The sequence below is a fragment of the Aquila chrysaetos genome, chromosome 11 (assembly GCF_900496995.4).
Source record: "Aquila chrysaetos chrysaetos chromosome 11, bAquChr1.4, whole genome shotgun sequence".
In the NCBI taxonomy this organism is placed as follows: Eukaryota; Metazoa; Chordata; class Aves; order Accipitriformes; family Accipitridae; genus Aquila; species Aquila chrysaetos.
In genome coordinates, this window is record NC_044014.1 from 37,248,746 (window position 1) to 37,275,666 (window position 26,921).

Sequence of the window (26,921 nt, forward strand, 5' to 3'; positions counted from 1 at the left end):
AAAACAACTCTGTGCTTGTTCCATATCCCTCATCTGTCTTTGTACCATTTTACACTGCCTCATACCTCAGTTCTTCAGGTATTGCTTGCTTTGATGAGCCAACTCACTGTATAATACAATGCACTTTAAAAAATTGTATAAATAAAACAATCTTGACGACCAACAGCCATATTCCATCATACCTAGCACTTACAGTAGAAATTGCTAGGGATACAATTACAAATCACATCAGATTAAAAGACAGAAATATCTAACAATGGTTCTATTTGGATACAGTGGAAACAAGAAGCATGGTTTGGAAAAATGTTGGTATGTTATCTCAGATGAAGCCCACACAGGTATCTTGTAACTTGTAACCAGGTCCTCAGTGTAAGCAGAAAATCCAGCTCAAGGCATGATTCATCCTTTACACCAGCCTGTGGTGAAGCAGGGGAATACCAGAAGTGGGCCCTAGTCAGAGAATTCATTGAGATGTTCTTTTTCCTATTCCTACCCAAACCATCTCTGAAATACCTGGTTGTCTTTACAGCTAGGACATCAGGCTGTCTATTCACATTAGGCATCAGCTGCCAGACTCAATGTTTTTAACTTCAGCACATTTTGAAGCCCTACATGTCTGAGGAAGACTAGACCACAGCTCTGCAGAAACCCAGTTCTGACACTACATCTACCGGGAGGTGAGTGGGGAAGAGATGGGAGAGAGACAAGTCACCTCCACACAGACTCTTTCTTAAGAGTCAATAACAGTCAATTAAGAGTTCATAACAGTCAATGTTATGAAGCTGGCTCTGGGACAAGCTTGTCAGTGTGGAATCTCTGAGTCCAGAGTGGCTTTCTATTTAAATCAGACACGAATGGAAAACAGAGTCAACCTGGGCATTGAACTTTTCAGATTTGTGGAAACTTAAAATGTGTGGGGTTTATAACCTAAACAACAGATTACACTGATTCACCGCTGCAATCTGTTGTCTGTGACAGCCCTGCAATGAATTGATAATTTCAACAACTGATGATTTGAATTGTTTTAGAAACACGACAACGGAGGAGATAATAAAATGTTCACAGAAAACATGAGAAAAGTGTGCAGAATTTCATGACATTCAGAACACTGCTTAGACACCTAAAGGACAGACAATTGAAATATATACACATATACATACACTGTTTATCAATAGTTCGTCTCTCCTTCAGTTTCTCTCAGCCGATCATCACTAGTTCTAACAGAAAAATCTACATTAGAGCCCCTCCCAGTCCCGGTTTCTCCTGGTATGCTCACAGGACCTTTCCCTGACTTCTATTTTCTGTTTTCTACTACCCCAGTTGCACAGCTGGTTTCCAAGACAGTATTCATCATGTACACTGACCACCTCTCTACAGACAGAGGCATAAAATAACTATAAGCTGTGAGTTTGCACGTAAAGTCTCTTGTTTTTTTAAAGTATTAAAAAAAATCCTTCACTTTCCACAGCCGAAGTCTGAAGTACAGATTCTCCAAAAAGGTATCTCCCAAGCAACTGTGGGGAATTCCTCCCCTATGGTCTCTGCTCACACTGTACCAGGCTTCAGGCAAAATCATCACTAGGAGCCTAGCCAGCAGCCTACCACCTCCTCCTCGTGTACTGCATCTGCAGTGCGGTGTTCAAGAAATTGGTTGTAACCCTGCTGTGGGAATGCATGAAGTGCCAGTACCATTGCAGACCAGCAGCAGAGGTCTAATATTCCCTCAATCTCTTCTTTTGCCCTCACCTCGCTCAACAGGGAAACCGAGTGCTTTCACAAAATTTTCTTTGCTGAATATTACAGGATATGGCATTTAGCTAATGCAGGAACACTGCCTTCTTCCTCCAGCTTCATTAGGGCTCCCCCAAATCTTACTCCTTTCAGAGGAGGTCTTAAAGCATGAAATAGATGGATCCTTCAACATGTGAGATCATCCCAATGGTTTGACATGAGGAGAGGAGAAATGTAGAAAACACCTTTTTTCTTTGCTTGGCTTATTCAGGCTGAAAGGCTTTAGCTCACTCAATACTGACTTCTTTATAAAAGCAGAAAACATGGTGCCAGTCCCTTCCTACGAAATGCTCTTATTCATCAAGGAGGGAAGCTGGAGAGAAACCCAGAGAAAGAGAGAGAAACTGCAAATATGTCCTCACTCAGCTCCAGCTATGCCAAGCGAAAAGCTGCCTGGGCCCACATGTCTCCCAGCCTACGTCCAGCTGCTCCTCACTGCCATTCTGGTGGAGGCACCCACTCCTGCAGACCTGCTGGGAGCACAGGCCACCAGCTTGCTCTCCAATCTGTTTCAATCACAGTGAAACAAGTTTAAGTGACAGGTTGTGGTTCATTTGGCAAAAAATGGTTTCAAAAAAACTCCTAGAAGCTACCCAGTCGGGAGGTTTGTGGAGGCGGGAATACAGTGCGAGTGGTGAAGAACAGCAGGTTGACCTTCTCAGCAAACCCAGCCAAGGAGAAACCGGGTAAACAGCCTTTCCACTCAGGAAAGACGGGGTACCTCCCGATGTGCATTTGAAAAGCTTAGTCCTCAAGGGAAGTTAAGTCTGCACCAGATTCAGAGTTCAAACATCCATGTATTCTGCAGTTACAAACTGACAGCAAAAGATACCAAATGCACAAACTGCATTAGACAGGAAAGGATTTAGGGGTTTGTCTAAGCAAACACAGAGCTGGAGCTGCTCCTAGACCATACAAATAACACCGTGGTTTCAGCCACACACTCCACATCACGAACCTGGGCAGAACCAGCAGATGGATGTTCCCAGTTACAGTCCCAGACACAATCCCTTGCTCACACTCTGTGCGTATGACATAATTACACTGAGCTTCTTAAACAAATGGTTGCATTTCCATGTTTGTTCATACTCATCCCTGTCCTCCTGCAATCTCCCTCCCACTCTCCATCTTAATAAGTTTCAGGAATGTTTGAGCAGCATATTCTGGAATAAAAGCTCCCACAGTCTTTCATCCCCTAGTCTGTGGAATATTTATGTTGGCCCACTTTGGGTTGTGTTTGGCTTGGTTAGTATTTCTCCCACTTACATGGAACTATTCAAGGAAACTTTCAGCAACATATAGATTTATGATTCTGAACACATATATTCCTAGCTCTTTTTCCTCCATCAGCCCTCTGTCCACTGATAAAAATACCTGAAGACAAAATCATAAACTCACACCCTTTACTGTTCAAGACAATACCCTCATCTGCAAAAACTTTGGTACTTGAAAGCAAATGGGTATCTAGAAGGCCATTCATGTTAAGGATCACACACATGCAGTTATAGTATGTGTATGAATTCCCACAAGTGTCTCCATCTCAGTACCTACAGTGTAGCAAATGCATTTGCGTGTTCCCATATACTCATTGTGTGTCTACATACTACACACAAGACGACAGGACAGAAACTGTTGATTCATCAAAGATTAGTCACACTGATGTATTAGAACACATGAGAAAGACCAAATTTTGTCTGAGAGATTAAAACTAGAAGTCTAAGGTATTTTGATATTTGTAAGAAACTTTTTTTTAGCAGCCTGCTGACTTAGACATTTGGGCTTCAATTCGTACTTACACAAGGTCTATTTTGCATCATTTTGGCAATTAAAGTATCATTCAGCAGCAAGCTACAAACATAATAATTTTAGGCTTTAGAGTAAATTTGAATAACTTATTTAGGAAAAACAATAGTATATTTCTAGACCTTCTGTTTGTGAGATAATTGAAATAGTAGATTTTAATTTTCAGTAGGTTCCAAAATGCCATTTAAGAAAAGAAGTATTTAGAGGAGTTTGCACATTGCCTCACATAGAACAAAATCCCAAGGCCTGAGTAATATTATAAACCTTGGCACTCTTGCTGCTAGGTGTTCTCAGACTTTGCTAAAACTTGTTTCAAATTACTGCAGCGTATTTGGTCTTAATCAGATTTGATCCCAGGTCTGAAAAAGTTCAAAACCATTTCTATATCTCATACTGCCACCAGCCCCTGTAGTCCTGCGCTTTGATATCATGTATTTTGTATTTCTCTACTTCATGCACAATGATAAATTAATACCTGTGGAATTTCCAGAATTTGTGAACCATCCAATCCAGCAAATCATTTAAGCATGCAAATAGTTTCATACATTTCCTGACATTCCTGCAAATAAGAACAGAATCTGAGCTGTAGCATTAATATATCGTACTCCAATTAAAGCTCAGAAATGCATGAGTTGTTCAGACTTGTATTCAAATAAGACAAACAAGTGTCAAATCCAGAGGGGGTCTTGAAGCTGACATTAAGTTTTACTTGTTAGATTTTTCCCTGCATACTGTAAGTTTGGGTTCAAGGACTTTGCTTCAACACTCACTTAAGAATATACAGCTTAAAAAACCATGTTTCTCATCAAAGGAGTCTTTTGAATTGAAAAATTGTAAGGAATGCTCTTCTTGCCCCATTTCCATTTATGCAATTATCTTATTATATAAATATTAATCTCAGCAAACTCTTTAAGAAATGGCTTACATAAGCAGCTTTTTAGTTGATGCATTATCACTGTCGTTTTAAAACATCTATGTGGCTTGTTTATGTTACTTTGTTAATTTTATTGTAATTTAGTATTAATTAATAGCTCTGTGGTTATAAAGTGTTTAATCAGTTACAACTCTTAATTACACCACAGCATTGCTTAATAAAACAATACACTATTGGGATTAAATCAAATTAATTAAATTACTCTGCTATCCTCTTTTATGGGTAATTTATTGCATGATAAAAGCAGTTGTGAAATTGTTTTCATGGCAACTAGCCTAAAAAGGCTTTGCATATATTCTTTCTTACCTTAACTATAGAGAAAAGCTGTCACTGATTTCAATGGTTTTCTACAGATCAGCATAGGAACATAACTGCCTCAAAAATAGCAGACAGTCATAGAAATTTAGTAACAGACCAACCTTGTTTCTGAAGTAATGCTGAAACAGAGGAGCGGTGTACTCTGCTCCAGTCAGTAACTGTCCAGCTGAGAAGCCTGTCCCCAAGAGTGGCCAACAAACAGCTGCTTTAGGATTTACTGAGCCAGAGGTCATACCTTTGCCTGGTGAGATCACGGGAGAATTTTTCTTCCATGAAGTTGCCAAATTGGATCTTGAACCTGCCTAAGCTTTTGCCATCTGCCGCACTCCATGGCAGCGAGGTCCACGCACTAACCGCTATGTGGGGAAGCACTCCATTTGCTTGCTTTAAATCTGCCACTGGGTAATTTCATTTAATATACTGTAATCCTACTTCTTGTATTATGAGAAAGAATCAATAAATTGCCTGTAATCACTTTTCCCCACTTTGGAGCTTGTATCCCTCCATGAGGTCCACGCCTTGGCTACATTTCTCAGGCTGAACAGTCCAAATCCATTCAGTGTCTCCTCACATGATGCCATTCCATCCAATCGCCCCTCTTCAGGCCTTTTTTAGTCCTATTAGTTATACATAGCCATTTTATTCACTGTTTCGTATTGCCTAGCACTTCTTGTGACTGAATTAAATCTTAATTATTTCAGATCATTTCTTCGTGTGTCAACATAATTTAAAATTATAATTCTGTCCTTGTCAAAATGCTTTCATATCTTTCTGAAGCTGCTGTGTCTGCGACTTTCCAATTCTAGTCTTTATGATATTGCACAAGTCAATGAAGAAAAAAATTAAACATGACGGTCTCATGTTTAATATTTGTCACAAGCTCACGACAAACTTGAAAACAGTTCCCTGTGTGACAACATGCATGCAAGACAATGGTTTCACATTCAGCCATGACCACGTTACTGGTGACTTACCTTAGATTGTAATTCCAGTGCTTGCTTACAAGAACAGCACGTGGTAAACTTTTAAAAGAGCAACCTAACTTGAAAAAAACTGCATAGCTTGCTCTGTCCCCATCTACTAAACCAGTTATTTATGCAACAAAATTTCCCCTGTTCTCCTCTGGGGACCTCTCCTGTCACCTGTCAGTGTCAGGTATGGGTCATGGATAACAGTTTAGAGACTGTTCTGGCCAGTTCTGCAGATGCTTTAGGGTTAATTTCTGTAGTCTGGTGACTTAAATAAAAATCAACTCTCTAATTATTTTTCTGACTTTATCTATTCCTCCTTGGACCCTTGCATTATCTCCTTAAATTAGTGAAGAAACTCTGATTATATTTCCAATACTTCTTAGGATGAGAGGAAGCATTTAATTAAATATTTGTAGAATATATTATTCAATACTTCATCTTTGAGAAAATGAGTACCATGAATTTTACTCTTATCTGGTAACAAAACTAAATTTAAAAATACCTTAAGATTGATATTTTACTGAGTGGAGTGTGAAAATATTCACACTCCAAGTCCCAAAGGTTGGTTCATCTCTTCTGACTCCGATCATTTTATGTTAAGTGGATGGGTATCATCTTGTATCACAGCCCTCTATCAGACTGGCAGAGATGGTGCAAAACCGCCACAGTTTTTGGAGAAAAAAAACTTAGAAAAAGGAACTGTTCAGCTATAAAGCCTAGCAGAAGGATTTTGAGATGGCTGAGCTGATATGACTTCTCAGCACCATCTCACATATTTGTTTAACAGTTGAGAGGGTGATACCTTTGTCATAATCTTTATTTTTGATTTTCCCTGCCCACAAAGTATTTGCAGAGATGAAGTTTTATGCCTGAACATAAGCACCTCTTTATAATTTGTCCCTTTACTAATTATTTACTTTTGCAGTCCACAGGGCTTTACTGCGTTGATGCCTTAGCAGAATTCACACACAAATTCTGGAAAATGAAAGCCTGAAGATTACTCAACAAAAATGAGGTTGGGACTGGCTTTACAAGGAGGTCTCTATGCTGTGCAACCTCTTTACAACACCAATTACAGCATGTTTTACACTTGAAACATTACTGAGCTGACTTTTTTCCCAGGACTCTTCTTACTCCTAAACCTACTGGTTCTGGTTTTTTTGTAGAATGAGGAATTAGTAAAGTTTTGCTTCTAAGCCATAAGCTGTCACATGAGAGGACAGTCAGGGTGGTACCAAAAGACACCAAGTGATGTAATTATATGAAATCTGCACCACAGTTCACTGGGGCTCTCCTGGAGCAATGAAACCACACGCTTCACGTATGTCTTCTTTGAACACAGGAAAAGGTTTGTGCAGAGTGGCAAGGAGCTGGCTGCTCCACCCTGACCCTTGCTGCCACTCACTTCAGGCTAGGTTTCCTCCCAGCATCATCATCCATGGCCTTAGAAACCTCCCTTAAGGTACATGCTGGTGATTTTCAAAGGTGAGCGTGGCCTAGCCACTTCCATGCTTCCCACACTGTAGGGATAAAATGCCTCCACTGGAGAACAATATAGATGTCACGAGGGTATCTTGTGATTGCTAATTGAGAGGGAGGAACATAGCTGGGTTCTGGGCTGGTTCCCATTGCCTTTGAAGCACCGGAGAAGGAATGCCTAGTTCTGCAGAAAAGTAACGACAGCAGACTTGAATCTGAAAGGGAACCTCCCCTGGTGACACTCAGCAGTGTAGAAAGGAACTCCCTACATGACTCAGGCAAACACAAATGCATGAGAAAAATATGCTCTTCAAATAAAAGCTCTACCTAGCTCCTACATGTGCCTGGGGGGGGGGGGGGGGGGGGCTCAGGGGAGACACATATGTATCTGTGCAGCTCAGCTGCGACCTCCCATCTTGCTCCTGGACGTCTTCTGGGGATTTAAGCACAGACCCACTCTGGCTATTACAAACCCCTAGGATCAAAGCAAATGGCTAATTGCTCGTTCAGGAAATTCACTACCCACAAATGAACATGCTGGTGTGACATTTTAACTTACTGACTAAACACCAAGTCTGTTCCAAGCACTTTGTCAAAAAAGTGCATCTTTCCTTTTCTAGGGAACTTCATTGCTACAGTGCTTTCTTATTTAGCAGGTAATGCTAGGTCAAGACTTAGCACTAATATTTTCTAGTCCATATACGTTGTATAGAACCATGTTTGTATTTTTGTCCTCAGCTGGTAGGTATTATACATTTCAGTACTTTCCTGATGGTTACGTAGCAACTAAAGGTTAAAAAGAGACTAGCTAGGGCATTAAGAGATTTTCTTTCTGTTACTCTCCTAATTTTTCCTTTATATTCGGCTGTTATAAATGTACATTTGACATAAAGGAACACAACTTGCTGCATTTAAATGATACATGTAAATCTTGAAAGTCAGCTATTGAAGACATTCAGTCTGAGCATTGCTGGTATCGCAACTGTGCCCATGCAGGGCTATATCTTCAATGTGTGCACATACCAGGGGTGAAACTGCTGATCAGGTCACAGCTGTTAGCCTGTTCCCCACTCAGTCCCGCGCAAGGCTGCTACCTTTCATTGCTCTTCCTCCTAGCATATACACACGCTGGTTAGAGCTTATGGGATTAAGGCTCACCTTCTTTCTTCTTCCCTGGAAAGCAAGAGGGAAAAACCCCAGAGCCCTCCATACTGCACTGTGCACAAGGCAATGCTGCTCACAGGTCACAGAGCTCCATCAAGAGGGTGAAAGGTGCTTCTAAACCTTTCTCAGCATGGACTTGAAAAGCATGTAAGTCTGAAAACCAGAAGACTACAGGGAGGTAGCATGGTCAAGAGAGAAAAAGAAAAGTAAAGAAATCAAACAAGGGGAGCAAGGGAGTAAGGAGAAAAGACACGGCATATGAAGAGCACAGCAGATGCTAGGGAGAAGTGTAACACAAAGTAGGTGGTTTCCGAAGAATAACCTGACATTACACTCAAATGTGGCTGCCCATTGATAGATCACTCATCTCCATCATGGTCGTCATTCAGAAACATTTTAGAACTTGCCATCATCACTAACAGCTATTTAAATTTGGGATGTACAGTAGAAGTTGCATAGTATTGTATCTGTCCTATCCCTTATTTGGTAAAAAAAATTAGTCATTAGTCACTTCATTAGTCATAAAAAAATTTTAATTTCTGCTGTGAAAATTCACATGTAAAAGCAAATCCTAAAAAGTAGCTTGCAAGTGTTTTAAGCTTCAAAAATCTGTTTCTGTAAAAGCCTAACAATGATTCTGCATTTCTTGATGTCATTGCTGCACGTTACAAGAAAACTAAAAGTCACGGCTCAAGCAAAGTAACAGGGTAATGTATGACTGAAAGGGCTTCTGGCTGTCAGGAGGAGACCTCACAACTGAAAAGCAAGAGAAAAATAAGGCATAGCAAAAGGAAAGTTAAAGCAGTGTTGTTTAGGCTTTCCTTTCAAAAATTGCAGTGTTATGCTGAAGTATTTAGACGTATCGTAGGAACACAGCCACCCACACATTCTCTGACGCATGCAACATGCCACACTGTCTTCCAGAGACTGCTAAATGAAGCCTGTTCAAAACAAAGAAAGCATGCCTTCATTTCAAGGACAATTTCCAGAAAACCAGGTTCAAATAGCTTTAAGGTATTCTTACACCAAAAAAAAGAGGCCCCAAGAGTTTGTGAAATGTCCCTCCTGTATGCTGTGAGCGTGAAACTGCTTAAATGGCTCTGCCAACTTCAAAAGTTACCACTGCTGCAACAGTCCCTCACCTGGAGGTTTCTTCCCTAACCTAGCAGAAGGGGTCAAATAAGAAATCCTCACCCATCTTCATGTAAAACACATCTCAGTGTGTCAGCTTTTAGTGATGTGGCAGACTTCATAGAGCTGCAGATAGACACAACGGCTCTCTCTGGTAACCTCAGGGGGAAGACTAAAAATTGAATACCCGGTAGACATTTTTGCTCTGATTGCCTGACAATGGCCAAAAGGCAGTTCAGACTAACAACCTATTTTACAACTTGTAAGTGTAATCCTCTTGTATTTTCCCTCTCTCCATTCCCAGCAGGTCAGCAGATGCTTGTGCCTGCAAAATACCAATCTGAGTTGTCACCTGGCTAACTTAACACTACCAGTAAAAAATAAAATAATAATAATAAAAAAATCTTACATTCCTCAAACACACCAACCTCATCCAAAGAGGTATTTTTTATTTATTCATTTTGTTTTAAACACAGATACTAAAAGAAGCAACACCTCAGAGAGCTCCACTCGGGACAGAGCTACTGACAGCATCAGAAGAGACCCAACATCCAACACGCAGTGTTTAGAAAAAAAGTGAATTGATCTTGTTACATCAACTTTGAAACTGCCTTCTGTAGCACCCAGAGAGAGCTTGCCCTTCAGGCAGGTTTTTACAGGCTCTCACGGCTTTACTTTGATTGCTGTTGTAGCCGAAATACATAGCTTTAGTACGAAGGGATTATCTGTTATCCTACCCTTTGGGAGAACCTCATACTGTGACAAAGACTTTTCTCTACTTAATCTCTTAAATTTCACAAAACTAACAAAAATACAGCACATCTAGCATTATTTTTTTTTTTTTTCCTAATGCCCCTCAGCCCCTTGAGGGCTAGGCAATCACTGAATGGTATTTAACATCACCATATCTGATTCTTAATTCACTGATAAACTGAAGTTTGCTGACATTTTGGGATTCATAATCTGAATTGCCTAGTGTCACACTGCTCAATATGGCCTTTTTCTACTGTATTTTAGGGGAAAGAACAAAGTCAGAAAGGACTAGATCACAGCCCTGGAGATAAAAAAAAAAAAAAAACAAACAAACAAAAAAACCCCACAACAACAACAACAACAAAACCAACCAAAAAAAAAAAAACAACCAACAACAACAACAAAAACCAACACAAATATTCCGCGCTTCAGGATCAATTGATTTTGGTATCCTCTGTCAAGCCTTACCCGCAAGGATTACCCCTTGGTATCAACAGAACCATTTAATCCCTTGCTGTGATTTGGTATATTCTCTCCTGGCTCAGACAAATCTTCACCAGCAGCTCTTTTTCCTGAGAGACTTAATATCCTGCTAGTGAAAGGCCATTAGTCTGTTTGAACACAGATAATACAGAGTTCTTTAAAGAACAGAAGCAGGGGCAAACCCAGAGGGTTTATGTTGGGCTACGTGGCCCATCCTCAGGCTAGAGGCACCTTCAAAGCCCAAGGGCACAAAGGAGAAGTCAGGGCATTGCTTGTCCAGAGTGCTGCTGGCAAGTTTGGGTCATTTATCTTCACAGAGGTAGCAAGTCCAAAGAAAGTATGAAGCACAGATCCTGGACCCTCCAGTGGGATATGGGTTTGTGGGAGTTGTTTTCTGCAGCCAAGAACCATCATATGCTGCCATCAAGAATTTTAATTTATTTTAAAGACGAGAACAAATGAAGATCTAAAGGTCGCAATATTGCATAATTAGTTAGGGTTATATTAAATAAATCACTAAAAGTAAAAGCAAACAAAACTCTTCTCCTCCCACTTCATTTCACTTGTGCTTGGATTCAAATACACATACAAATACAGCTTATCACCTGTTCATGTTCTCTGACTACAAGAATATGCTGCAATGCAGAAGAACTTGAGCAGTCACCACCAATTCTTCCCTTTTACCAGCAGCACTTCCAGGGGAAAAACGCATGCATTCGTACATGCATACATACTTCTTCATACCCTCCCAGCAATGCCAACTCACAAGCAACCAGCCTTACACATTAATAAGGATTCTAAGGAGTAGAGTTTCTTCTTAAAGGAAAAGTAATATTCTGTGCCAAGTGCTTCCTTCTGAACACATTGTTTCTACAAGCGCAAAGCTGAAGAGGCAATAGAAAAGACTGCTTGAAAGTTAATATAGAGAATCGGAGAGAAAGGGCCAAAACAGAATTATATAATGTAATATCTGTAAGAATACCTTCATTGTGAACAGCTTCACTAGGTTACATTTTTCTGTTGATCAAAAAATACAGGGTTCACTTGGTGTAACTGTACAGCCAGGGTTAAACAAAAGAAAAGGCAATCTCTCAACAGTCCCATCTATCCATAAAATGCACAAATCTAGTCATCTTAAAGGAACAAATGCAGCAATTCTTACATGCACACAACTACACTGAAGGCAGAATTCACACCAACAGAAATTACTGGGCAGCATGCAGGAAGAATAGCAAAGATCAGCTGTATGCGTAGTGCCTGCTTTGCTACTGCACGAAATCATCCCCATATATATTCACCTTCCAATTTTGTTTTGCTTTCATTTTCAGTGGTTAAAAAAGACCAAAGAACAGCATCTTGCCAATAGCTCTTCTAACCCAGCACACTCTTAGATTAAATGTAAACCACTGCTGAAGGGTGAAAGAGCATCTTGCTGTGTCTGCAAAGACTTTTAAAATCAGAAAGACAGCAGACTACTGCCCAGAGGACACAATATAAACCAGGAGCCACTATCTGAATGTGCCTGGAGATCTTGACAGCAGAAAGATGGATGGGCAGTTGTGCTGGAGGATGCTGAGCTTATGTATCCTCTACCAAGCAGCCAAGGATCCTGTTTAATCACAGTCCAACTCAGGAGACCCGAGACAGTCCTTGATCCTCACAGAGGTCCCCTTCGGCACAAAGTGTGCTTTTCTTACCTCTGATCAGGCCAGAAGAATACTGAACCTGAAACACTGAATGAGAAGAGGATCCACATAAACAGAAAGGACTTAACATAATATTCCAGTCTGGTGAAGAAAGGAGAAATTGGGGAAATTATCTATTGACTTTACAAGACAAAGATTCTTTTTTTTTTTTTTTAAAGATAATTACTATGTTTTTTCTGCTGCTTTGCTTGTATTTTACAGAGCTAGTTGTACAAAGGAAATGTTTTTGTTTCAAGGCATTTTTGTACTACTATTTCATTTGCAATGTTTGCATGCCAAGCAGAAAAGCAATATAAACCACCAGGCAAAAGAGGTCCAGTGGCTACCCATCCCTACACCAGAAAAACAGATGGATGCACCCAGCCAGATCATAAGGCTACCGTACCACTTCATAAATAATTTTCTTGAGGTTTCATAATACCTGTATGAATCTCATTAATGTTATGTTTTTTTTTAAAAATTACTTTCTTTTAATTGCTATAATTTTGGTGGGTATGTAATCTGACTGCTAAATTCTCTGATCTTCCCTGTTAGTAGAATGCTGAAAATTATGATTTTCACCCAGCTGCTAGATAACCAGGAGGAGAAGCAACTTTTCCATTAATTCTGGTGAGCATCACATTAATGTTGCTTGATGTCCAGTTCTGACCTTCTTGTCAAAACACCAGCAACGTCCTCAAAATACAAAGGTGTTTGTAGAGGTCAGTCTTGCAGCTCATCCGTAAGAAGAGAAACCTGCCTCAATCTATGGCAAATGACAAAGAAGGTCTACAAGAAAGTCACTAGATAGATTTTTCTCTCCTTTCTTTCTGCCCATTCATTACAGGATTTCATTCCGGAAAAGTAAGTACCTTCATTGTTAATATGCCTGTTATTTTCTAAATAAAATTCTATTTATTTTATAATTAAATAATAGAAGCAGGAAAACATCTAGGAAAGGAAATGGCAACTCCCAGTGTATAAAAGGATGAACAAGAGGAATTTCAACAAGAAAACTATACAAGAAAATTTTATTTTTTTAAAATTCAAGAGTGAATCTAAATTTGAAGCATAATAAAAACTGAATGCTTCTTTGACTAAGAAGGAAAACCAATCAAAGAAAGCAATCATGTAGAAAACAATTGCTTCCAATGGTAATTACACCGCTATTCCAAACAGGCAGCCAATGTTTGAGACTTTGTGCAAGCTAGGTTTTTGTCTCAGCGTTATCATCTGTACTCATTCAAAAATACCACCACTGCTCCAGTCAAATCATCAAATTGCTGATGCCTCCATCTTGGAAATGTAGTTGAAGATGGAGAGAGGAATTGATTCTGAAAAATGATGCTGAAGAAAGTATGAATATATGTGACAAACTCACATAAAGTTAGCTCAGAGAATGAATATGAAGGTTGCAGTTTTTCCCTTCCTAGCTGGTTTGCCTGTATCTGGATTCAGAACATGTTCAGAACAAATGCTCTAATTTTTTTTGTATGTAGCAATTAAATGTTCAGCAAAGCATATTTTTATACTAATTCCATTCTTTTCATGGATCCCCCTTTAACTGATCTCATTTGCGTGCAGTACACTTCTCATAGCTTCTGCTATGAGAAGTGTAATTTCTTCTCGTGCCACACTGGGGGAAACTCTTTTATGATCCAACTGTGCTAACTTACTTCCTTACAGTGAATTCTTTATTGTTAGCAAACATGATGCTCACACTACTCAAAAGTTAAATAATATCTAGTATATTATATATATTATATGATTATCTCTATATAATACACAATATTTTTTTATATTTATCCCTGGAAAAACAGATTCTCCCATACTGTCCCTATCTAAATTAAAAAATGGAGTACTATGACGCTTGTGTAGATCTTTTTCCTCTCCTCATACCTAACAAAACAAATAATTAAATCAAATACAGAGAAAAATATTTCATTAGCTGAATCAGAGAGTCTTCCCAGAAAAAGTAACTAGATATCAGTAATATAAAAGTTAAGTTTCCCATTGTTACATCACTCATTAAGCCTGTGAACAGTCCTCCAGAACTCAGTATCCTTAGCAAGACAAGCAGTAGAGTAAGATACCGTCAAAATACACACCTTTTGCCAGCTACACATGCATGCATACTTGCCTGCCTTAGCCATAAGTAACAATTGAAGAAACCCCTAATATCCAGAACCTCTAGCTCAACTACACATGAGAGTTTCAAAAATCAAGAATTCATGGTGGCCAGTGTTAACATGTTTCTATTACTTCCCCCCCCCCCCCTTATTACAGCATTGAACAATGAAGTACTACAACTGCTCTTCAGCAGGCTAAGGGGCGATAATTTGAGGACATTGACTATAATGTAAAAAATGTGGCTTTAACTGATGCAACAATAAGAAGAATAGGCAAAAAGGAGGACATTTTTTCTGTGAAGTCTCTCTTTTACCAAATCACAGTCTGACTCTAAGCCTGTGCTACTGGCAAAGAATAATTATTTTAATGCTACTGAGGTTTTGTAATAGCATTAATTTCCATGGACATTTGAGTGTTAAATAGACATTTTAATTAAAAAAAAAATCAAAATTACTTTAAAGTCCAGATGATTTTGGTGTTTTCATTCTAGAGACCACAGTTAAACATACTTGTTCACTTCAATAAGGGGCATTTTTCTCCATCCTCTTGATCATTCGGAAATGCTTGCCAGGATTTCAGTTCCACCCTTAGGTCCCTGCAACCTCTCAGCGCGTGTCATCTGGATGCCTTACACAAGCCCTTTGCCACCACTGCTCTCACACCTCTTCTCCCATAAAGCTTCCAAAAGCTCCAACCTCCCCTCTGTGCCACAGCACAAGTACTTGTGACACACTTCCCAGGCGAACCAGGCCTGGCCCTAGTACAGGAACTGGGGGAAGTCATTGCTTCCCTCCATCAGATGCCCAAACTGCCCACGTTCCCTCATTCCCCCTTTCCTGAGTACATGACTGACCTTGCTGAAGGGCCTCAGTGTGCTCAGGTGGAATACTTGATGTGCAAACACTCAGGAGGTGAATCCTATGAAACTACTGCATACGGTATCAGAACAGATTTAATTAATACACCTAAACAACAGCTTAAGTCACACTCTACAGCAAAGATGCACAATCAACATAACAAAGATTAATTATTAAACTAAAAAATGCTGACATTTCTGCTGCCTTATCTGCAGCAAAGAATACTCCATCTGGCTTGCTTACTTGACTGTCAGCAAGGAAATTTAATGCTTTACATTGGCATGTTCATGATTAGTACATAAAACCTTTCAGGCTAAGGGTGTATGTTATTCCTGTTTCTGTTTGAAACAGAAAATCTAGACACGCATTTACTAAGTCAAAGTGGTCACGATGTAAAAGAACGTAAATTCCTTCCACATCTCAAACAGAACAAAATAATGTTATATGATTTCTTTTTTTTCTTTAAGTCATCATGTAGTGAAATTGGAAACCAAGCATACAGCGGGGATACCTCAGGTATTTTTATACTGCCTATTTGTTTTGTAACAAATGAATACATTATAGACAGGAAGTAATTCAGGTTGCTCCTCCTCACTAATTCAGAGGGAAAAATAGTTATTTTATTTTTCAGTGAAACAGAATACTCATTGCCCACATGCCATACAAATGTAATTTTATGAAATGCCTGTAACTGATATTGAAGAAAGAGACACTGGCTTTTACAATCCTGCAAACGACCCGAGCTGTGACCGGCCGAACAAATTTCACTGTAAATTTCAGCATTCTCAGAAGACAATGATTTGATCCTTGTAACATCTATCCGCAGGCTGCCAGAACTGGCAATTTGAAATCATGTTAATTAATAGTTTTAATTAAACCATGAAAAATACAACCACATTAAGTGTGCTGATATACCAAGCTGGAAACAGAGATGGATTCATACATAAAGCGCTGCAAGGTATGATTGCATACTATGATTATTAAAGCTTACAAATCAGTTACAACTTATAAAACCATCACTGAGAATAATTACAAGCCTAAAACAAACAAGTCATTTCGTTCTTATATCATGAAAGCTCTTCTATTAATCTGTTTCTTATCAAGAACTTGCCTAAAAGAGAGTGCACTAAGAAAATCATGCTCCAAAAAATCTAAAAATACAATTTTTTTTAACACAAACCTAAAAAGACCAAAAATTCTTGAATAAAGCTGTATGTATTTTCTTCTCTACCTAACAGTAATGCCATGTAGAAAACATGCAATTATGAAAAAACTTCTGAACCACAACAACAATGAAAAAATCCAAACAAGTGATACTTCCAATGTCTTCACAAGACCAAATGCTGGGGGAACAAATCCAAGTTGTCCATAGGAAATAGCGTGGGTATCACAAAAGAAAAATGGGTAGCCTTCGTCTCTGAAAAATGTGATTTCTACAAGCGTCTTTCCTAGACAAAAAGAAATGTTATTAAACTGTTGCCTCCCTCTGCTCCTGTATTCCTTTTACCATGGACACATACGAGTATCAAACTCAAACATGTTCACATGAATTTTCTTCAGTGGATATGGAAATGTATGTGACATGCTCAAGTAACCTTCACGTTAGTGATTCTGTTCCATCTCTCTCGTTAGACCATGCCAACTCATGGCAGAATAAAATAAAAAACTTCTAGAGGGGAACAATAATCTCGGCTCGTTCAGGTGAAGTGGACTACGCTAAATTTTGTGAGCACACTGCACCTACATCTGCCCACGTAATGCTTCCATTTTTCAGGCAAGGTACTCTAAAGATACAAATACTGTCCGATGTGTGAAGGACAGCGGCAATCACAGTGTCACCACAGCGATCCCTTGCCACTTCTCTTTCTCCAGTGTTTGCCCACCCCTGCTAACCCAGCCATGCTTCTGTGTGCCTTTGAAGTCATGACAACCAAAGTACTGTTTCATCAGCATAAAAGCAACTCTGTTCCTCCATGCACCGTACACCAAGGACTTCTGTGTTTATCTCGGTTCCCCAAATTCTCCAGGTTCCCTCTTCAAGACCAAGCCTCCTGCATTATTGAAATTTCCTCAGTATTTTCACAAAGCTACTTTGGAACCTACCAAGAACTGTATGTAATTCAGGGTTTGTTTTTTAAACTCAGCACTCCTAACACTCACCTTCTCACCTTGGCATAATGCCTAGCAGAATTTAAATTCTTTGTTTATACAGCACTAAACATTTTCTGTATTTCTTCAAATGATGAGCCAAATTGAAACACGGGTTCCACACAGCGTCGGTGCAGCTCGTGTGGAAGAATATTAGCAAGATAGATGGAAAGAAAAACATAACTCGCATTCAGGCAAATGTGACAACTTTACATTTCTGACAGCTACTTTCTATTATGCTTTATGTGTATCTCTCTGGAATAACAGCTAATACCTACTATCACTTTCCTTGGAGCTGTTCTGAGGGAAGCCTTAGACAAGTGCCACTCTCCTCCATATTGGCTCCTGTTGAGCCTTCTGCAGCTGAGCCACCAGCAAGCCCAGGCCTGGTGCTGCTGCGCTGGTGTAGAACAGAGTTGTATGCCTGCAGTTGAATCAGCGTGATCACATTACCCGTTTCGTGGGAAAACGTGTAACTGAGCTTCAACTTACCTTTTCTGTCCCACTTACCATGCAAGAAAAGGCATGATTTTCAGTAGAAGAACTGGTTTCTGCATATACAAGGTGACCTGTGTGGGAAAGATGCAACCTAAAAACTTTTCTGATTTGGGGAAATTTTCCTATATTGTTTTTAAGAGGGAAGTGCTGTTATCTTGGCCTGATGATATGAAACAGCCTTTTACTATCCAAAATATAGACTTATTTTAAAGGCTAAATCATTCAAAACACCCTATTTGTTTCTGACTGAATTTATGAGTATGTTTTCCAAGCAACATGTGGGAGGTAAGCACACCAACCGATTATTAAGTAACAGGATTTGTATAATACAACCTCTGAGTATATAGCCTTACGGTGCTCCAAATAATTTCTCCATGGACTTAACATAGTTTGCGTGGGAAGAAGCCTCACCTATCCTCTAAGGTTAACACTGCACTGTTACCAATAGTAATAATGTGATTTACACTTAAATAATTCCTATATGAATAAAAAAGACCATATTTTAAATTTGAAAAGTAATTTGTCCAGGGAAATGATCTACAATTGGCAAATACATTATGAAATGCAGAAACCTGCAAAGCGCTATTTTGCAATGGTGCTCCACAGCTGCAATGCTTTGCACCTAAGCTTTTAAAATACATAGGAATAATACACCAACAAAGGTATCCATGACTAGCAAAAAGGACGTGAAAGAGGTCATAGGTGTAAAGATTCAGCTTAATACCAATATTGCTGTATATTTTGATGAATGATACCGGTGCATTAAACATGTTTTATGTGAGGAAACTATTTGTGTAAATGAGCCAATACCAGGATTACTGTGAACTAGCACCTACTGTGACACAGAGAAAGGCAGACATAATCCTAGGAGGTATGAAGAAAAAAAGACAAAGAGAAATGGCATCATTGTACTGGCTGCACATACTCAAAACCACTGCACTTTTATTGAATGAGGTACATGGGAGGCTATTGCAAAGATGGGGAAAAGTGCACCTCTATTACAAGAGCATCACAAGTCTTGACACTGGATATGGCTACTGGCTATAAATATTCCTGAACTAAATATCAAAGAAGAGGAGGTTCTACTTAAGCTCACCTTTTCTGTTTATTTCACACAATAATAAACGGCTATAAAGCAGGAATGATTCCACCGAGGCTGGAAATGAGAAAGCTAACCACTTCGAGCTAAATTTACAGCTACCAGAGGGAAAGATTTCAGAACCTGGGAGCGAAAGGAGAAAACAAACAAGTTGAAGATACACCATGATAATTTTATGAATGACGCGCTCAAGCAGTCTCCCACCACCCTGTTTGCACGGTTTGTAGGCATCCTTTGAAACTGTTTTTTTCCCCCTCAGATTCTGGAGCAGGAAAGCAGCTTTCATTGCTGAACCTGCAAAGATAATGCTATCTGCTCTGCTGCTTGGAAATAGACTGAGATCAGACATTAATTGTATATACTCTCAACACCAACAACATCAAATAGATTTTTATGCCCAGGGTTGACTCAATTTAATTCTCATCAGCAGCCTATGAGTGAAAATAAGTAATATGAGCACCTACCTAGTCCCAGGATCCCTAGATTTCTTTTTGCACATACCTTTTTCTACACCCAACTTCCCCCGTGCAAGCAAGAGTCTTTACCAATCTGAACCAAAATCATGTGTAAGAGCTGGGGTAAAAATAAGAAGATAAAAGGGGAAGACACCAGGATCTGTAAGTAAATATAGTGGCTATAGTAAATATATAATATGTATAGTAACTGCTTCATACAGCCTTAAAAGAGAGAGATGTTTACAAACATTTGTTTTCACAAAGGTAGATTATAAAAGGCAATTTGGATGGTTTCATATCTGCTTCAAAGATCTGTAGGGAAGGAACTTCAAAAGATAAGGAAACATCCTTCTGAAAATGAAACTGCTATCCAAAATGACATTAATGTTGTTCATTCTCCCCTGCAGAAATGAACACATAACTCACAGCGGTTGACTCCTAGAGAGGAACACTGTAAAATTTTCGATATCTTGCAGGGCAAATATCTGCATGAGCAAGATAGTGTGGAATTATGGTATACCTGAACCTTAAGCAACCTTCCCACTGATGATAATTAATTACCTGCCACACAACTATGGCAGTCTCAACCATAAAAATGTATTGATCCACTGAACTTCAAGTGGACAGAGGTCAGTTAGGATCTTTGCAAAGATATGAAGGGCAAGCCTCCTTAGACAGCAAATGTTTTACAGCCATCAAAAACATTAAATATATTTAACTATTACAACTTAATAGCTATGAAGAAATGGGTTTCCAACCAGTTAATGCATTCAGTCACTCCTCCTTCAATGATCTTAGGTTTGAACAGCTACTATTATTAGGTGTTATTTCAGGGAGGACAAATGCAAATGCACAAAAATCTTAACATTAAAACCAGCATTTCACAGCCGACTCCTAATAAAGTTGGGAGGTAATTACTTTCAGAAAGTGTCTTAGATAATAGTTGTTAATTCGTTTTCAATCCTACTGCTTTATAGCAATGCTCTAACTCTTTCAATTGGAAGACTTCTCAACCTGAACCCGCAGTGCCAGGAGAGATCTGAGGTGAACTAGTGGCAGGGCCGACACTGAGCCTGCCTTCACCTCTTGGGATTCTCAGCCTTCCACTGGTTGAGGATTCAAGGGTGAGCAGAGCAGCTGCCCGCTGCGCCCCAAACTCTCCACGCTGCACACGGTTCTGTTTACACAATCCCACAGGCGCTTGGGGATCTCTGTTGCACTTCAAGCTGGTTTACCATGAAAAAACCAGGAATTGCAGCAATTATGACCTACTGCGTCATTTCAACCAACGTAAGGAGAGATCACGTGGCACAGATTTAAAAACAAGAATCCCCTCAAAAATAATTTTGTGATAGATATACTGAAATGGAAAGAAGTAGTTCTCCAGGTCAAAAAGCACACAAATGAAACACCAAAACAAAAGCATCCTTAATTTTATAATGCTATCTGTTGAGTGGTCTTAAAATCCCACAAAATCTAAGAAAAATTCCATAAAGTAATGAAAGACCAAGAGGGTGTGTACATACAGTCTTTACAACTTCATCTTTTTTCTCTTTGTTCACACTCACAAGTAGTCACAATCAGCTTTACAGAAGTTTTCAGATTAACAAGGACTGCAAAACAAAGTTCTACTTTCTATTTTCTTTTATGCATTTTATAGTAAGATGTTGCAAATACAGGTAATTAGAACTAAAAGCATATACTTGTGGGACATTTTCATTACAAAACACGTTAGTGAGTTCACATGGAGAATATCTCATGGAGATATTTCCACTGTATCAAGGAGTATGTAAGACTAGTGTATGTATTAGTCAATGCTTGCATTGCAATTTTTATCTTTGTATTTATATCTCCATGATACAAAACAAGATTACGTGAATGTGAAAATTACATCTTTCTCACAGCACTTAATTTCCAGCAAATTAAACATGGCACTACCGATAACCTACATGAGTAAACTTGATGTGAAATAATTCAGGATTTTCACAGCCTTCGGGAACAATTATGTAAAATATATGGTGATCTAAATGACTGAGTTTCTTCAAGCATATCTTCATAATCCTTTCCCCACCTTCCTGGCCTCAAAGTCTTCTGCTAGTGGCCTTGGTCACATACAAAAACTTGATTGTTCATTCTGGCAACTGCAAGCGTCACCACATTTCCTGCAGAGAGATATTGCTGACTGCAGGAAGCTATTATGATTTCTCTGTTAAGGAACTCTGGGGGAAAAAAGCTTGCAGTGAATAGAAGGCAGGGTAACTGCAAGTTAACACAATGCTGTCACACTTTTTTTTGTGTCTGGCTGTAAGAAAGAGCCATTGGACACCAGCATTATATCCCAAAGGGCTTCCTCTGCCATCTCTTTCCCTGCAGCATCACATTCATCTACCTTAGGATTGGAAAAGAGAGAGCAGAGATTTCATTCCTATCCTTGCAGTGGCATTATATCTTCTTCTGTGACCTCAGCAGAGGACTGAAGGAAGTTCTGAATCAAGGACTAACTTAGATAAATAACCTTTGTGTTCCTTCTCAGTTCATGAAAATTAATCTGTATCCTAGGGTTTGTTGTGGGGTTACTTTTTTTCCTCCAGCAGACACAGCAAACAAACTTCTTGAAAATTCCACATCACCTTCACCATTGCTACAAAAACAGGACAGGCATTTCTCTGTCTGCTGGAATCAGAGACTGATGTCGAACAAAGATTCAACATCCTTTGGGTTTCAACCAATATCCTAGTAGTTTGAATAACTCCTGAGGTTATGATGCAGTGTATGTGATGAGTGGAATTAGTCACAAAGTGTAGTTACTGCTCCCTGAGTATATTCAAATTCTTTCACAGTTGGAATAAGGCAGTTTGAGAGATGGTAAACACAGTAAACTACCACAATGAACTGCCTCTCCAACACACGTTGCCTTGCATACCAACCCAAGCTTGACAGAGAGATTGAGGGACCATTGTCACTTCTCTGCTGCAATACTGATGCAATCCCTCTGGTCCCAGTGGTTCCTGAAGGCAGGCTTTTCAAAGGCGTGCGAAACACGTGTATCATTACACCTCACCAATGCTGATTCTGCTCGCCCAGGGGAATGTAAGGATGATGGGGCCAGTTATCTTTACCATGTGGTTCAAAAGCCAGCGATAAATTGCTTCCACCTTTAAATTGACCTGGATTACACTTCTAGGGATGCACAGAAATTTGGCACTGTTTTTCCCAAAGTCAGATTTGTTAGTAATCTGCTATCTGCATCTAGAAAGAGCCTGAAATCTTAACATGACCTTTGGGCAAAAAAAAAAAAAATCACCTCCCCTGTTCTGTTCCCCCTTGCTCTCAAGCTCATTTTCCATTTTGAAGCACAGTAAGCTTGGATCTCCGCAGTGAGACCATCTAGTCAGCAGGGGATTTCTGGTGGTAGCAAAAGTACTGATGGCTGATAAAGCAGCTGGTTTACTAAGACTAATGAGTCCATACTGCCTCCCCAACCATGATATTCTATCACCTTTTCCTAACCCATTTCAGCCCATTAAGTCCTGTTTATTTTTTGACTAGCCTTTTGCAGTAAGAATCTTTCCCTCTTATTCCATGTCATAGGCACTAGATCATTCCTAACCTGTGTTTTCAGATACCACGGGCAGCGCTGGGCTTGCAGGCAGCCACTCTAGGAAGTTTCCAAGGGCAGCTTGCTGCCAGTTACTCTCTACGATGACATGCCATCACGATGAGAATGAGCACTGAGATGCCATTCAGGGGCCTTACAGGTTCATCTACAACGAGAAGGTTTCAAAAGTAAGTAGCTTTTGCATTTTGGATTCTTCATTGAATAGGTATATAAGCAGACAAAAACCATCAAGCAGATATAAAATTAGACAGAAATACAATTTAGGAAAAATATCTAGAAATGAAGACTCTCTATGTAAGGTTATGAAACAGGTGTCAGGCCAGGTGATGAAGAATTATTTATTTGCATACAGCTGACTTTCAGGACTGCTGTTCAGGAGAAGGCACGTGGAGCTTTGGCCAGCAATGCAAATTTGCACCCAGTTTGATGAACAATCTGCCTTTAGTGCTGAATGCTAAACACAGTTTAGATACATGTGAAGACACACTACCACTAAGCGACTTCATATGCACTCTACATTACAGCAGCAGTAAAATATTCATAAATGGAACTTTTGGAATCACACTTGAAAAAGTGATTACATACTAACCTAGAACTATAGCTGTGAAAAATAACCAAATAGAACAGTATTCTTAATATTCCTCTTTCTTACTTTTAGAACTGAAGTCCTGCTCAACCTTCAGTTTAGCAATTACTGAACAACATTGAATAAAGCCAAATAAAGCATTCTGGGTTTTCACAGCATATGAAATTGTTTGCATAGATACTATTCAATCAGTAAAAGTTGTTGTTCTACATCTAAACTTTTTAGTATAGAGAAATCTTCATCACCAAATAGATGAAATTAGTCTTTGACCTATTAATCCTGGTCTTATTTAATATTATTAATACTGCAGATTAAGGTGACTGACTGGGCCATACTGAAAGAAATGCAAATAGGTACTAATGTTCCTAGATGACCCATAGTGTTTCAGGGTCATGGTTTCAATATAATTGAACATGGAGCCATATCACCTATTTAAATGTATCGGTGATTACTATGGAAGTAGGATTAATTCTGTGAACTACCTATCTCTAATGACAGAACATATTTTTCACTAAGTAATTCTCACAGAGTTATAACATCTTCTCCAAAATTAAGGCATATTTCAAGATCATATTATTACAATATACAAAACTGTGGTTTGAGACATAGGTGAATATCAATGATCTTGGGAGAGCCTAGTCACAAGGAACACAATTCGACAGAAACTTTTAACTCCTCACATTTTATTTTACTGAAAATATATGGCATAGAATTTTTTATTGAATACTATAATAAAAGCAGTACAATACTAAGTAAAAGCACGCACATAAAAAGGCTACTAGATCCTTTCTTTTAAGGCCTGCTTAGCTGGGAGTTTTCTCCAGCTCTACCCTGAAGGGCCAGCTAGAGATTGCTGTCTTACAACCTGCAAGGAAACACCGGGTTTCCTGTGGTATTGATGTAAAACAGATGTAGAAATTGGATGCACTTAGGCAAAGTTTATTCACAGTCCAAATCCTGACCGTAACTTTTCATCTTGATAACCCTGCTCTATAACATGAGGACTGGCACATCAGTGACAGATAGACACAGGAGATTTTGATGATACTGGTTCAGATATTACTGTATTGTACAAAAGCAAAAATTCTAGTAAATCTAAAGTAAGTGGTAGAATAAAGAAGAACAGAGAGCCAGAAAAACAGCCTGCCATTACAAATCTTGGTCATGGATGTGAAAGTGCCACGGACACGTTAACTTGGTGCAGACTTCTGCTAAAGTCAGGAAGCTCAATGCATGTTTGTGACGTGACAGCATGCTTTTCTTGCCTTACAGCAGGCTGGTGAAACCTTCTAGAGCTGCTGCAACTACACAAATTGGTAGAGAAAAGGGACTTAAGAAATGCCCCAGGTCCCCAGTGACAGAGTTACATACCAGTGTAGCAAAGTAACCCCAGTTACTTCAGATGCAAGTAAGTCCTGAGAGGAGGCAATTGCTTCTGGTCCCAAGTGCAAACCATCAGCAGAAGCACCTCCTTCCCTATCTGGCCTGACAAACAACCCGCAGAACATGCTGCAGTAGAGAAACTCACCTTTTTGTCCTATCTGGTGGTGACTTCCTACAGAGCCAGTTACAGTGATATCTCCCCTTTACAGGGAAATATATGTAAGTGACTCTTATTAGAATGTGTATGCATGAAGAGCTCTCGGGTTCTGAGCTGGATTTTCAAGTTACCACTGCTATACCCAATGGTGTTTAGCCAGTCATTTCTCTACAACCCATCCTGCTGGAGACTTTGGAGTAACCAAGCCGCTTTATTTTTCCTCCACTCTGCGGAAGAGACTCAGGTTATCATCTGTTCTCTGTAGGTTGGTCCTTATTTAATACTCAGAGAATCATTGAATAATTGAGGTTTGATGAGAGCTGGAGATCATCACCACCTTTTAGACAGTAGAAAAACACCAGAAGACAGTGTTGTACTTTTTGCCCATCTCTTTTTGTCACAGATGAGCATACACATTGCTTTGCAAGCAGAGAAGGCAAAAAATAGTGATCATAAGGTATTTCTGCACATGTGTATATTTTAACAATGGTGCCTGTAGAGTGAGGCAATGTCTTTTAAATGAACATTTCAGCAGGTGATGATCTCCATTCTGAACGATCATAATTTAGTGGTTCCAAAGAGCTTTCTGAATTTGACTGTTTGGCTGTTGAATTCTGACATTTTCCACAAAACCATTAGATTGCAACTACCCTGGCTGATATATAATGTGCCTAAAATTATACTCTTCAGCAAAACTCACAACAAACAGTCTTATTATGTGTCATTACCACAGTCAGTATGCCATTCCTAGCTGTATATGTGTTCACAGTGAGATCACATGTAAAATCGGTCACATCCCTCAGTAAAATTATTTCTGGATAGCTGGAATAAGAACCAAGAAACCATATTTAACTTTTTGTAGCATACATCAATCTATACCAAGCACAGACAGACTGATGCTCTGCCATTGCTGAATTCTCACCGTAGACAGTTTTGTTTGGCAGTCTCAGAAGATTTAACTATTTTCTTTAGCAAGTACAACATCAAACATGACCTTTGTTTCAGCTTCATAGGCACCTGTCCTTCCAAATTATTACTCTTCTCAAGAACTAAATCTGGGGGGCCAAGGGCACTTCCTAGCATCCAGGTGCACACCCTACATGCAACTGCATTCAATTCTCTTCCCAATCTAGTTCCCTTTGGAAGGCAAATCAAGAGTGTGCATGGACCTACAGGGTGCTCAGAAAGGCTCTCCAGGCTACATCATCAAGGGACCAGGAATGTGGGGCACACCATGAAGTTTAAACAGTGTGTCCTAGCATCAACAAGTACTCCATGTCTAAAGAGAGTCTCACTACTGTTTTATTCTTGCTCAGTAACTGCAGTATGAATTAACTTGCGCATTTGCTCCTTGCCAGCAACAATTGCCTTCCCAAAGAGACAGAATTCTCACCTGAAACTTTCCAAATGCTTGTCTCTCCACACGTTTCTGGAGGGCTCTAGCAGTAACATAGTTTGTGGTTGTCTGTCCTTCGTC

General features: G+C 39.4%; 1 protein-coding gene across 18 annotated transcripts in view; it reads right to left on the bottom strand.

Moving 5' to 3' along the window:
* Positions 1–26,921, bottom strand: part of PCDH15 (protocadherin related 15) — an 852,429-nt gene that overhangs the window by 535,017 nt on the left and 290,491 nt on the right. Inside the window, exon 1 of one of the 18 annotated variants that reach the window (XM_030030434.1) lies at positions 4,070–4,086. The exons of the other annotated variants lie outside the window; for them this stretch is intronic. The gene's annotated coding sequence lies outside the window, so the exon portion shown is untranslated. Of the gene's footprint in view, positions 1–4,069; positions 4,087–26,921 lie in introns of those variants that run through there. 18 annotated transcript variants of the gene reach the window in all.